The sequence below is a fragment of the Malus domestica genome, chromosome 01 (genome assembly GCF_042453785.1).
Source record: "Malus domestica chromosome 01, GDT2T_hap1".
Lineage (NCBI taxonomy): Eukaryota > Viridiplantae > Streptophyta > Magnoliopsida > Rosales > Rosaceae > Malus > Malus domestica.
In genome coordinates this window covers 22,219,564-22,232,389 of record NC_091661.1, presented here as the reverse complement: position 1 = coordinate 22,232,389, position 12,826 = coordinate 22,219,564, and the positions used below count along the sequence as shown (strand labels likewise).

Below are 12,826 nucleotides of genomic sequence, written 5' to 3'. Positions count from 1 at the left end.
TTGGAGCGTTGGAATAATGTCTACTTGTATACGTTTACATTTAAAGCCTTTTTCGTGCAACCAGATATAAAATAAGCATATTTTAGCCTTCTTGACTTCCTCAATTAGACTATTATAGTGGAAATGCAAAATTTCAGTACGTAACGTTTTAAAAGACGTTAAGCAGTCGGTTGGCAGGCTGAGATTTAGTGCCAAGGTAACTAGGCGAGTAAGGGAGAGACTAGGTGAACTAGGCAGATTATATGGATTTAGTCCAATTTATCATATAATATATAAATAGGTACCCACATACACTATATATATATATATATATATATATATTTACATTGAGAATTTGGAAAAGTTAAAACTTAAGTCATCATGGCATCATCACACCCGTTTGTGAGGAGAGAGAGAACGCTTCTGTGTAGAGAGACAAGGGGATGAGAAACACAAAACAACTAGAGAAATACTATGGGTTTTTGTGTAGGTTACCCAGAAAACCCTTTAACTTAATTTTTTTTTTTTAAAACAATGGGCGCCTAGCCCTTACCCGATTTTCCTCTACGTTATGACCTAAATCGCATCAGTCTTCCGCCGCCTAGACCGATTTTTAGACTAGTGCCAATATTTTTTTTTTTTGTCAAGCAATAAATTTTGTTAGATTAGCTATCGACGAGGTTTGAACCCACATCATCATGTAAAGACTCAACACCATTCCATCAATGTGGTAAAAGACTATTTGCGAATAGTGCTAACAAGTATAATAGAACGAAGGAAATGGAAACCGAAAGAAAATTCCAGAGATCCAAGGCGTACCATTCCAGGATACACGTGGCAAGGGAATGGTGGACACGTGGGTAAAGAAAAGCAATGAAAAAATGAGAAGAGAAAGAGACCCAAAGCAATACAGCACCGCCCGTGCACTGTTAGTAAAAGGGTAAAATGGTCAGAAAAAATCAGAACACAAAGGAAGCAAAGGGCATCTCAGCCCGTGCACTGTTGATGAACAGTGTTTTTTCACCGGGTTTTAGTATATATAAAATATTTAGTGCGTGACTAAAATCAAGCTAGAGATTAGTGTGAAAAGGGTTAAGTAACCAGGCGGCTGTTTAGGCTGAGTTTTAGAACAGTGCCAATACTTAGCATGCGACTAAAATCGAGATAGTGAGCAGTGTGAAAAGGGTTAAGTCATTTTTCAGATCTATAAATGTAAAATGAGGGAGTACATGTATTTAGTCTAGAAGAAGTCTTTGCGTGAGACGTGAGAAATGACAGATGAATCATAACAGAGTTGCGGAAGCTATGGTGGAAGAAACAGAAGCTCAGAGAAAATTAAAAAATTTCTCATTTAAGTCCTATTCTTCTTATATAGGTGCATGGTGCACCCATGCATAATCGAACATTCTATTAACATCTATCATTTCTCAATCCAAATAATTATAATTTAGTACTACTTTCTAGTCCAACATGCAGTATCCATATTATGGTCAAGAGAGCCGTCTCAGCTCTAGACTACTGACCACAGATATGAAGACTCTTATTTTACCCACGTGATCAAAACTCAAAATCAATCACTGAGTTCAGAGTACTCCGAACGGGCCCTTTCTTCCCTCAGTTCCCTGTGCGGAGCTGCCATTTTTGAATACACAAAATATGCATATAAATGCTCGACTCTATCGATGTGAATGGATGCCCTTTTTTGCACGTGATGCCCAAATACAGTATTGTTGATTTTAAAAACTACCAAGCCTACGTGGCGCGCAGACCGAATAACTAATGAGTTAACTATGTCCTTCGGTTGTATGCGGGCGTGCTAACTCGTCGGCCGAGGAGTAAAATTTGTTGATGTTGCGTTGGGTGCGTTGTTGACTTCTGAATCTCGCGACTGCGACCGAGGAAGAAACACTCTCGGCCTTCGACTTGAAGACAAGGCTACTAGTTCTGCAAAATTTAATATCAAATTCAACTTTTAATGTGCCGAATGTAATAACTTATAACACCTCACTTCGCCGAAAAGGCTAATGAGATGACCTTTGCCAATAAGGATTCGAAAATCCTTCTTGACCAAGACTTGGATAGATAACCAGTCAGCCTCGATACAGTGCTGTTTATCCAAACTGAAGGTGCTCCGCGGTAGGTTGATTCTACGGCAACAGTGTTGTTTATCCAAACTGAAAATATTTGCCGGTTGACTTCACAGTGCTGTTACTGAAGATGTGTTGGCGAAAAAGAAAATAAAAAATCTCAAGATGTTTGAGAGGTTTCGCGTAGAGCGAGGGTTTGCGCATAGCAGTTTGTATGTTGAGTTGGCGGCCCTTCATGAGTTGTCATTGCCTCTGTATTTATAGGACCATATTTTCTAATTGGCACGGCCTGGATAATAAGCAAAAACCGACTAAAACTCAAATTGGTCTATGGCATAGGCTTAAAGCCTATCTTCAAATGGTTGACTTTTCAAAGCTAATAAAAACCTAACCCATCACCCATCCAAAAGCCAATCCGTCTGACAACATCCATCAAACAACCTAACCTACTTAGGTTTTCTATTCACCATTATCCAAAACTTGCAGATCCCTGTTATGCCACGTGAAGAGTCCAAGCCAAGCTGCTCTAATTCACATAGTACACTGCTAAAAAATCCACATTAACTCAGACTGTTCTGCTTGCCTCTACGTTGAGGTTATGATTTGTATCCCATTTATTTTGTACAAGAAAATTGAGATAATTTATTAAAAGATAATTATTATGATTAAAAACCATAATATTATCTCTTAATATTAAGAACCATGCTCACTCAACAACCTCGATCGCTTAGGCCGATGGTATAAAATCGGGTCCAAACATTGCCCCCAGTTTCCTTAAGTTTCGGCTCATAAGCCGAATGGTTAAGGAAATTAATTGTTTGTAACCAACAAAATCCCGTCGAATCGCCGAAAAAGAAACTTTGTTCCTCGGTAATAACATGTATGTTCTGCCAACGCTGCGACCTTCCTCGACTGCCACAACTCCATACCAGGCTCGGCAACTTTGTCAGAAGTTCGAGAAGAACTTGGGAAGGAGTAGAAAAAAAAATTGGGGTCGAGGGTAAAGCGGGCTTAGGCTGAGAAAAACTACACCGAGGTCGAGAAGAATTTTTCTTGGCAGCTCGGCCTGCATATATATATATATTTATATACACACTGAGCCGAGGTTGAGAAGCTTAGAATGAAGGTAAGCAGAAACAAAGTGAACCCCGTTGAGCTCGACAAACACATCACTACAATTTTTATTTATTTATTTTGCCAAGACTATTCCACCGAATGGATTCTGATAATATCACCGTATTTCAGTCACATCAAATCTCTCTGCTTACCTGCCCCAAGAAAGGATGCAGCAACAATGGAAATCATAAAGTTGGATGACCACTAAACAATGGCCTACCATTTAGGATCTATACATACACACACGACATCAGGCCACCATTTAGGATATATATATAGACACACACACACATGCACACACGGCATCGGGCCATAATGATGTTGGCTTTAAATTTCAAACAAATTGTACACTGCACGGCATCAGGCTAGTACTGCACCAAGCATCAGGCCAGTATTGCACCAAGCATCAGGCCTTCATTGGAGAAGCTTATTGAGACTTAGCCTATAATGTCTGCCCTTCATTTTCTTTACATCGGCTTGCATAGCCATATGTTTAAGAAAATAACATATATATTTAACAAATGAAAAGAAAAGTGGTTGAACCATAGTCAGGAGGAGGCCAACGATGCTTTATTCCAAGCCGAGATCTTCTAATAACAAAATTCTCAAATTGATTTCGCTCTAGGCCGAATAAAGAATTTTCTCCAAATATTTCTACCTTGGTTAAATATTTTTCATTTTCGGCCGCTGAATGTGTGGTTAAACAATTATTATGCCCCCCAAGCATAATTACTTCGCCAATTTCGGCTTTCAACTCGAACAACTTAGCCTAACGAGATTTCTCCATATCAACTGTATCATCAATAATCATATCGATTGGCGTGGTTTGTTCAGCTGAAACCATGAATTGGTCTTGTTCGTCATTGGAACAGTTTTCTGACGAATCATTGTCTAAGTCAATTTGTGGCTCAGAAACTTGAATTTTTTCTTCTAGGCCTACCATACTTTTAGTCTCGATCGAAACAACAAGTGGCCTAAGTTCTTCGGCCGTCTCGACAATGTTCTGAGGCTGAATTTTGATTGTGGGCGGAGCGAAAATTTGCCCCTGGGCCTCTTGCCTTTTAGAAAATCTACCCCATCTCTCGAAGCATTGTTTTTGCTCCTTTAATAGGCGATGCAACTCATCCCAGGAAGCCTGATCGAGATATATCATGTGAACTTCGTAGTTTTAGCACTTGGTCCCACTAGGCGTGCCAAAATGTTGACTCTAAAAACTACCAAGCTTACATGGCGCGCAGGCAGAGTAACTAATGAGCTAACTCGTTAGCCGAGGAGTAAAATTTGTTGATGTTGCGTTGGGTGCGCTGCTGACTTCTGAATCTCGCGACTGTGTCCGAGGAATGAACACTCTCGGCCATCGGGTTCTAGAGCCTGAAGACAAGGCTGCTAGTTCTGCGAAGTTCAATATCAAATTCGGCTTTCAATGTGCCGAATGTAATAACTTGTAACACCTCACTTCACCGAAAAAGCTAATGAGATGACGTCTGCCAATAAGGATTTGAAAATCTTTTTCGACCGAGACTTGGATAGATAACCAGTCGGCCTCGACGCAGTGCTGTTTATCCAAACTGAAGGTGCTCCGCGGTCGGTTGATTCTACGGCAACAATGTTATTTATCCAAATTGAAGATGTTCGCCGGTTGCCTTCACAATGCTGTTTATCCAAATTGAAGACGTGTTGGCGAAAAACAAAATAAAAAATCTCAAGATGTTTGAGAGGTTTCGCATAGAGCGAGGGTTTGCGCAGGGTAGTTTATATGTTGAGTTGGTGGTCCTTCATGCGTTGCCATTGCCTCTGTATTTATAGGAACAAATTTTATGATTGGCACGGCCTGGATAATAAGCAGAAACCGACTTAAACTCAAACTGATATGTGGCATAGGCTTAAAGCGTATCTTCAAATGGTTGACTTTTCAAAGCTAATAAAAACCTAACCCATCACCCATCCAAAAGCCTATCCGTCTGACAACATCCATCAAACAACCTAACCTACTTAGGTTTTCTATTCACCATTATCCAAAACTTGCAGAGCCATGTTATGCCACGTGAAGAGTCCAAGCCAAGCTGCTCTAATTCACATAGTACACTGCTAACAAATCCACATTAACTCAGACTGTTCTGCTTGCCTCTACGTTGAGGTTATGATTTGCATCCCATTCATTTTGCACAAGAAAATTGAGATAATTTATTAAAATATAATTATTATGATTAAAAACCATAATATTATCTCTTAATAATAGCAAATTATCTTAACTGACGGTTAAGAACTATGCTCACTCAACAGCCTCGATCGCTTGGGCCAATGGTATAAAATCGGGTCCAAACAAATATACACTACAACAAATAATCTCTTTAACGATGAAGTATTTCAGCAAGGAATCTTTGATAAGTCGATAATGATTAATAGGATGGTAAAAGGCTCCACAGCTGCACGGCATGATATGGTTTCCTGGGATACCCGACCCCAACCGAACTTGGGAATTGTATTGTGAGTTATATATTAATTAAAGTGTAAATAGTAGTATGTTGTCCCACATTAACGAAGTGCATATGTAATACCAATTGTAACTCCTATATATACTTTACTTTGGAGATTAATGAATCTATAAGAAATTCCTAAATATTGTTATATATATTTTTTGAAACTTTAACGAAAAGCTTCCGGTACTGTTCATTTTAACGAAAAACCACATTTTTACACTAAAAAGTCAATCCTGGTACTATTCACTTTACCCTTTATTTTATCTTTATCATTAAAACTCAAAATTTTCAAGCCCTTTTCATTAGTTTTCCTTATATTTTTGGTATTTACCATGTTTAGTTTGACATGGCATTAGAGCACTTCGCTCTTGGTGACATGTGTGCTTTAATTTTGTGCCCACATTTGTCATGATTTCCTTCGTTTAAAAAATAAATAAAAAGAAAGTGAATAATGCCGCGCTATAGTATAACGAATAGAGCCTTGCTGCTACAGTGTGTGAACAGTGATCTGCTACAGTGTTATGGTAAATTTTTTTCATTTCGTTGCTTATCTTTTGTGCCTTTATTGTTCATGATTTAGTTCAATGGCTCAATATAATTATAGTGTTGTTATGCATCTTAGTGGAACAAATATATGGATAATTGACACTGGGGCCACTAATCATGTGACTAGTGACCCTAGAGTGTTTGATGAGTTATGTGACTATATTCGTGATCTGTATATTACTAGTACAAATGAAGCACCTTCCCCTGTGAAGGGTGAAGGCACTATCTCTCTTACTCCAACCTTATCATTGGTCCATGCTTTACTTGTTCCTGATGTTAAGTGAAATCTTTTGTCGATAGGAAAACTAATTGATACCTTATATTGTTATACTCACTTCTACTCTACGTACTGTTATTTTCAAAACATTCAAATTCATAAGATAATGGGTTGTGGTAAAAGAATAGGGGGTTTGTACGTCTTGACTATGAAGGATGCTGCTGTTTCCGGTTCAAATAATTATCAAGTTTTAAGTGCTAAAGTGGATGACAGACATCAAATTTGGTTATGGCATTGACGATTGGGACATCCATCATTCAGTTATATGAAGCATCTATTTCCTTCTTTGTTTCACACTTGTAGTGATTCAAAGTTCAAGTGTGAAACATATGTCATGGCTAAGAGTCATCGTGCTTCCTTTCCCATAAGTGATTCTAAAGCTACTTTGCCATTTGATTTAATACATTCTGATGTGTGGGGTCCGACAAAGGTTACTTCTAATGGATTACATTGGTTTGTTACTTTTATTGATGATTGTACTCAATTAACTTGGGTGTTCTTGATGAAGAATAAGAGTAATGTTCCTTTGCCTCTTCAAGAATTTTGTGCAATGGTGTCTACTCAGTTTCATACCAAAGTTAAAGTCTTCAGGTCTTATAACGGATGAGAATATATGAATCACACTTTGGCATGTTTTTTTTGTGATCAAGGTATTATTCACCAGACGACTACTTCTTTTACACCCCAACAAAATGGTGTGTCCAAACAGAAGAATCGTCAAATAATGGAGGTTGCTTGCTCCTTGATGTTGGATAAATGTGTTCCTAATCATTTGTGGGGCCATGCTATTTTGGCTGTTGTGTATTTAAAAAATCGTGTTCCAAGTAGGGTTCTTGGTTTTCAAACACCGCTTGATGTGCTACAAAAACATGTTTATCTAGTTTCTGTATCAAAACCTCATCTGAAGGTGTTTGGGTGTATTGCCTATGTGTATGTCTACTCTCATCAGCGGAGTAAACTTGATGTATATGCTCTTCAACGTGTATTTATTGGGTATGCTAACAATCAGAAAGGCTATAAATGTTATCATCCTCCGACTTAGAAAATTTATATTACCATGGATGTTACCTTCCACGAGGAAGTTTAGTATTTTGTGAAGCCCTCTTCCGACTCTCAATTTCAAGGGGATAGTGGGAGTGAAGTGCATATTCGATGATATGGTATGGATGATGTGTTACAGACAGAGTTGGGGATATAACTTATTATGTTGCGTTTTGCGTGATACTGATTAGTTGGCTATAGATAATGATTGGTCACCTGTCATTCCCGAAACTATTGCTACTGATGACAGATCAGATGTGCCCAACGAGTTACCTGTTAGTATGTCTGACAAATTACCTTCTAATGATTGGTTGCATGCTGCTAGTATGTCTAATGAGTTTCCTGATGATGGTTCGACCAGTGATGATTCTTCTAACAGTTTTGGCACAAGATGGTGACATACAAAAAGTAAATTTTGACAATTCTTTTACTTATCAGTTGCCTCTACGAGCTAATCGTGGAAAACCTAAAGTACAATATGAGCCTGATATTAATGCCAAAGCCAAATATCCTATCAACAATTATGTCTACTTATCATTTGTCCAAACCATATGCATATTGCATATGTCAGCTATCTACTGTATCAATTCCAACAAAATTGCATGGTGCTTTGTCTGACTCTAAGTGGGTTAATGCCATGAGAGTTGAGATGGAAGTTTTGGAAAAGAATTCCACTTAGGATTTGGTTCATTTACCAAACGGGAAGAAAGTTGTTAGATGTAGATGAGTGTTCACTATTAAGCACAAAGCAGATGGTTCTATTGACTGGTATAAAGCTAGATTAGATGCTAAGAGTTGTACTCAAACCTATGGGGTGGACTATTAGGAGACTTTTGCTCATGTTGCCAAACTTAATATTGTGCGTGTTCTTCTGTCCTTAACAGCAAACCAGGATTGGCCTCTGTTGTAGTTTGATGTTAAGAATGTTTTCCTTCATGGTGATCTCAAAGATGAAGTTTATATTGCTCTCCCACTTAGTATCGGAACATCTCCTGGAAAATGTGTTGTATGCAGGTTGCGAAAGGCTTTGTATGGTTTGAAACAATCTCTTAGAGCATGGTTTAGGAGGTTTACAAGTTCAATGAAGAAGTTTGGGTATGTCCAGAGTCATTCAGATCATACTTAGTTTCTAAAGCGACAAAATGGTAAGCTAACTGCAATGATTATTTGTGTTGATGACATGATAGTGACTGGTGATGATCAGAATGAGATACAATGCGTTCAAAAGTACATAGCTGCTGAATTTGAAATGAAAGAATTGGGTGAATTGAAGTATTTTCTTGGAATCGAGGTTGCACGATTCAAGCATAGTATTTTTTTTTTCTCAACGGAAGTATGTTCTTGATTTGTCAGATGAAACAGGTATGTTAAATTGTAAACTTGTTGATACTCTGATTGAGCAGAATCATCGTCTAGGCTTATTTTCGGATTAAGTTCCTACTCATAAGGAACAATATCAGAGGCCTGTGGGAAGATTAATTTATTTGTCTCACACTCGCCCTGACATTGCTTACGCAGTTAGTGTGGTAAGTTAGTTTATGCACTCACCTAGTGAAGCTCCTATGGATGCAATAATCCGTATTTTGAGGTACTTGAAGATGGCTTCTGGCAGAGGCTTGGTTTTCTCCAAGAATGGTTAGTTGAATGTCGAAGGGTATACAGATGCAGATTGGGCAGGTTCTATCACTAATCAGCGATCTACATCTGTATACTTTACGTTTGTGGGTGGTAATCTAGTTACTTGGAGAAGCAAGAAACAAAAAGTGGTGGCTAGGTCAAGTGCTGAAGCTGAGTTTCGTGGTATGTTTCATGGTGTATGTGAGTTGTTGTGGTTGAAAAAATTGTTGATATATCTTGGATTTAAACCCAAGGGTGCTATGAAACTCCCCTATGATAACAAGGTTGCTATTGAGATTGCTCATAATCCAATGTAACATGATTGAACAAAACATGTGGAGATTGATCGACATTTCATCAACGAAAAATTAGATGCTGGAATTATTATGTTTCCATTTGTGGGATCTGAAGATCAACTCGCTAATGTACTTACTAAGACTGTGTCTAATAGTGTGTTTTCCAACTCGCTTGACAAGTTGGGCATGCGTGACATCTTTGCACCAACTTAAGGGGGAGTGTTGTGAGTTATATATTAGTTAAAGTGTAAATAGTAATCAGTTGTCTCACATTGACGAAATGCATATGTAATACCAATTGTAACTCCTATATATACTCCACTTTGGAGATTAATGAATATATAAAAAATTCCCAAATATTATCACATATATATTTTTGGTATTTACCATGTTTAGTTTGATAATAACAAATTCAAGTTGTATAAGAAACAGTGATGATATTACCATTCTCCGATCCTGACCCAAACCCTAACCGAACTTGACCCGTATGGAGGTTTCTATGTTACATGGAATGATAAACATTCTGAACTAAGACTCTTAGTTTAGTCTCTTTATGCGACCGATTCGTTCTTTATACAACCTTGATTTTTTTATCCTTAAACAACTTAATCAGATTTCATAAAAAGAAGGGAACTTTAACGAAAAGCACCCGTACTGTTCATTTTAACGAAAAACCACATTTTTACACTAAAAAGTCAATTCTGGTACTATTCACTTTACCCTCTATTTTGTCCTTATCATTAAAACTCAAAGTTTTCAAGCCCTTTTCATTAGTTTTACTTAAAAAGAAACCATCTTGATTCCTCAACAAACCTACTTTGTTGGGCTATACCGAATCACAATCTAATCCTAATTCTTAAACAATCTCAGATTTCCTAGGACTCAGTCGAGCCATCAGTATTTTACCATTAAGCCGAGCCCTGCACCACTAGTCAGCAAATTTCATTATTGGGCTGAAATTTGCAGTCTTCTTACTAGGCTTACTCTTTCTTACCCTAATTTGAGATTTCAAGCTCAAACATATATACAGGGATACGAGCTTTGATGTTACCGATCGAAGCATTTGTTGAAGCAATCATGGAAGAGATATGGCACAGTGATTGTTCGAGCAGTGTTTCCATACACCTTTGCAGTTTCTCTTCATCTAAGGAGATAAAAATTTACGTATGGTTAGCATTTTATTTATTTACTAACTTGTTGATGCTAACACAATACTGAGAGAGAGAGAGAGAGAGAGAGAGAGAGAGAGAGAGAGAGAGAGAGAGAGAGAGAGAGAGAGAGAGAATGAAGGTATATATTGTTGGCATATTTGGAACATTACTAAAGCAAGCAAGCAATTTTGTAGTAGTGAATTGCATGATCATTCACATTAACTTGACACTGACCAGGGCACTTCCCCAAGCATAGTGTAACGCACAGTTGAGGTAGCAAACAACTATCATCGACATTAGTTGTATATCCAATAAGAAAACAAAATTACCATATTGATGCTTGCTTGAACATTTTTTGCCATTTTGCGAAATGTTATGAAAATTTCACTTATGAGACTAAACCAAGGACTAGAGTACACCTATTATAGATCACGTTTTCTAAACCTACCATTGAATTATTAGTCAAGTAAATCTGATTAGATATTTACAAATTTCATTCATAACTTAGAGAATCTCATGACTAGTAATGGAATGGCATAAATGGTTCATACAGTTTGAAGAAAACTCCAATTGAAGAAGATTGTAAAATTTATTACAGATTTTGTTTTCATTTGAAGCCTAAGAGCATCTCCAAAGGAGATGCCAAAATATACACATCAACTATAACAGTAAAAAAAAAACCACACTAATATTCTCCAACTGAAATGCCAAATCTTATGTGGCGATGACATGGATTGGCAGCAAAAGAGGTTGCTGTCAAATTTGATAGCAGATTCAAATGTTTTTTTTATTAATTATTAAATGTATTTTATTAATTTTTAATTAGTTTAATAATTTATTATAATTAATGTTGAGTTGACCAATGAAATTATCCTACTTTTCTTCTTCTTTTCAATTAAAGAAGGTGAACAGATTACTGATTAAACTTTAAATGTCCTTTATTACATTTTAATTAGTTTAATAATTTATTTTATAAAATAATAAAATAATAATTTAATTTGATATATTGGTTGGAGAACAATACTTTAAAAGATGTCAAAGTGCCACATAAGCTGTCAAAATTTAACATCTCCCTTAGAGATGGTCTAATTCATTTCATTCACCTAACTATTGCCAAATTTACAAAGCTTGAAGCTTTTCTCCCCATTTGTATGAACAATTATCTTTTCTTAGTTTTAATTTTATGCGTTTTTGTTAGGGGAAAATTTTAATCAAAGAAAAACATATATATCAATTTCTTACATTTTTAGCAATATCAGGATTGAGACAAGACATGATTGAAACTAAAATCCAAGTCAGTCTTATAGAGTTTCACATAACGCAATAACTATAATATGATGTACTTTTGTTCAATTTTGTTTTTCTTGGGTAGATTGCACATGGCTAATAATTTCATATTGGGATTTGGCTTCCTAAAGACAATCCATGTAACTAAATATAGCCCAAATTTTGATGTCAAATTTACAAAATTTGCCATTTGTAAGGTTTTGTATACAAATTATGTATGCAGAAGCACTGTCGGAGCAATCCCTTCCATGATATAATGATCATAGACTTATTTCAATACAACCACTTCGATATATTGTACATATATGAAGGCTAGGAGCTTTGATGTTGCAGAAGCACTATTGCAGCAATTATGGAAGAGGGGAAAGATACTTGAAGACGCAGTGATTGTTGGAGCAATGTTGCATACACCTTTGCAGGTGCTCTTTATCTGAGGAGATAAAACACTAACTGTCGTTAGCATCTTATTTATTTACTAACTGGTTAACGTTAACACAAATAATGTTATGACGGAATTGACTAAACGATAGAGAGAAAGAAAAAGAAGAGTATATACCGTCGCCATATGTTTCACACTAGACAAGCGCGCAACCAAATTTCAATAGTGAATTGCTTGATCATCAACGTTAACATTATGAAGCTTGCCAGGCACTTCCCCACGCATAGTAAAGCACGTTGTTTAGGTTGCAATTGACAAATGCTAAAGCGCTTAACATTTGACGAAGTCGACCATGCGGAGGGATCGGCCATGGAAAATGGTGTTTGGATCATCTGCACTAGTTCTAGTTGTATATCTAGTAAAAATCGAAATTATAATAACCAAGAACTAGAGTACACCTTTTATAAGTCTCGTTTATAAAACAGACCGTTGAATTATTAGGCAACCAGATCTAATTAGATATTTACATATTATGTTCATAAGAACAAAATAAAAGGTAAAGTAAATAAT

At 36.8% G+C, this 12,826-nt stretch overlaps 1 long non-coding RNA gene across 1 annotated transcript; it reads right to left on the bottom strand.

Moving 5' to 3' along the window:
- Positions 1-11,968: 11,968 nt before the first annotated feature.
- On the bottom strand, positions 11,969-12,692 carry LOC114824083 (uncharacterized). Its single transcript, XR_003772344.2, has 2 exons — positions 12,434-12,692; positions 11,969-12,307 (listed from the first exon to the last, which is right to left on the bottom strand). It is a non-coding gene; the product is annotated as an uncharacterized lncRNA (long non-coding RNA).
- Positions 12,693-12,826: the final 134 nt, after the last annotated feature.